Raw genomic sequence first — 2,500 nt, forward strand, 5'->3', positions numbered from 1 at the left:
AGATACGATGCTGGCTGTTTACGTTGCGCTCGCTCGAAGAGGAGACGACGACCGATTGTCACACACAACGCGCAGGGGCCGAACCAAAGCGCCCAAGGATCTACAGCGAGGAACGAGACGCCGTCGAACATCGTTTCGCGACGTTCCTTTACGGTTTGAACTTGCGTATCCCGCTTTGCCCGGTGGCGTGTGTGCTCGTCGTCGTGCTCCGAACGAAACGTCCTGATGACGGCGAGGAAGTAATAAAATAATATACATCCTTACGGGTAGCCTGAAGCGAATCGCAAACGAACGACAACGCGTCGATTGTGCGGCCATCGTTGCTCGCGCGACTAACGACGACCAGCCGAGAAGGCTGTAGTTTATCGCATCGATTTCATCGAGCAACCGATGGACGCTGCCGCGTTCGTTCGTAAATGAATGTTATACATACTCACGGATAGCCTGAGGCGAATAATCGCAAACGACGACGCGTCGATTGTGCGGCCATCGTTGCTCGCGCGACTAACGACGATCAGCCGAGACGGCTGTAGTTTATCGCATCGATTTCATCGAGCAACCGATGGACGCTGCCGCGTTCGTTCGTAAATGAATGTTATACATACTCACGGATAGCCTGAGGCGAATAATCGCAAACGACGACGCGTCGATTGTGCGGCCATCGTTGCTCGCGCGACTAACGACGATCAGCCGAGACGGCTGTAGTTTATCGCATCGATTTCATCGAGCAACCGATGGACGCTGCCGCGTTCGTTCGTAAATGAATGTTATACATACTCACGGATAGCCTGAGGCGAATAATCGCAAACGACGACGCGTCGATTGTGCGGCCATCGTTGCTCGCGCGACTAACGACGATCAGCCGAGACGGCTGTAGTTTATCGCATCGATTTCATCGAGCAACCGATGGACGCTGCCGCGTTCGTTCGTAAATGAATGTTATACATACTCACGGATAGCCTGAGGCGAATGATCGCAAACGACGACGCGTCGATTTTGCGGCCATCGTTGCTCGCGCGACTAACGACGACCAGCCGAGAAGGCTGTAGTTTATCGCATCGATTTCATCGAGCAACCGATGGGCGCTGCCGCGTTCGTTCGTATATGAATATTATACATACTCACGGATAGCCAGAGGCGAATAATCGCAAACGACGACGCGTCGATTTTGCGGCCATCGTTGCTCGCGCGACTAACGACGACCAGCCGAGACGGCTGTAGTTTATCGCATCGATTTCATCGAGCAACCGGTGGACGCTGCCGCGTTCGTTCGTAAATGAATAATATACATACTCATGGCTAACTTGAGGCGAATAATCGCAAACGACGACGCGTCGATTTTGCGGCCATCGTTGCTCGCGCGACTAACGACGACCAGCCGAAACGGCTTGTAGTTTATCGCATCGATTTCATCGAGCAACCGATGGACGCTGCCGCGTTCGTTCGTAAATGAATAATATACATACTCATGGCTAACTTGAGGCGAATAATCGCAAACGACGACGCGTCGATTTTGCGGCCATCGTTGCTCGCGCGACTAACGACGACCAGCCGAAACGGCTGTAGTTTATCGCATCGATTTCATCGAGCAACCGATGGACGCTGCCGCGTTCGTTCGTAAATGAATAATATACATACTCATGGCTAACTTGAGGCGAATAATCGCAAACGACGACGCGTCGATTTTGCGGCCATCGTTGCTCGCGCGACTAACGACGACCAGCCGAAACGGCTGTAGTTTATCGCATCGATTTCATCGAGCAACCGATGGGACGCTGCCGCGTTCGTTCGTAAATGAATAATATACATACTCATGGCTAACTTGAGGCGAATAATCGCAAACGACGACGCGTCGATTTTGCGGCCATCGTTGCTCGCGCGACTAACGACGACCAGCCGAAACGGCTGTAGTTTATCGCATCGATTTCATCGAGCAACCGATGGACGCTGCCGCGTTCGTTCGTAAATGAATGTTATACATACTCATGGCTAACTTGAGGCGAATAATCGCAAACGACGACGCGTCGATTTGCCGGCCATCGTTGCTCGCGCGACTAACGACGACCAGCCGAGACGGCTGTAGTTTATCGCATCGATTTCATCGAGCAACCGATGGACGCTGCCGCGTTCGTTCGTAAATGAATAATATACATACTCATGGCTAACGTGAGGCGAATAATCGCAAACGACGACGCGTCGATTGTGCGGCCATCCGTTGCTCGCGCGACTAACGACGACCAGCCGAGAAGGCTGTAGTTTATCGCATCGATTTCATCGAGCAACCGATGGGCGCTGCCGCGTGCGTTCGCCCGATTGCGCGTGAAGTTACTGTTCGGAACCAAGAATATACGGGTGTATTATACCCGTTTGGTCGCAGCCACGCGCAAAGGCTTTTGAATGTACTGTACGCCCGGCCGTCGAACGATGGTTTTCCGTCATTCAGGAAACAAAAAGAAACTTTTGTCGTCGATATGGCGCGTTCAATCCTCCGTCGATACGC

The sequence above is a fragment of the Colletes latitarsis genome, unplaced genomic scaffold (assembly GCF_051014445.1).
Source record: "Colletes latitarsis isolate SP2378_abdomen unplaced genomic scaffold, iyColLati1 scaffold0079, whole genome shotgun sequence".
Taxonomy (NCBI): domain Eukaryota; kingdom Metazoa; phylum Arthropoda; class Insecta; order Hymenoptera; family Colletidae; genus Colletes; species Colletes latitarsis.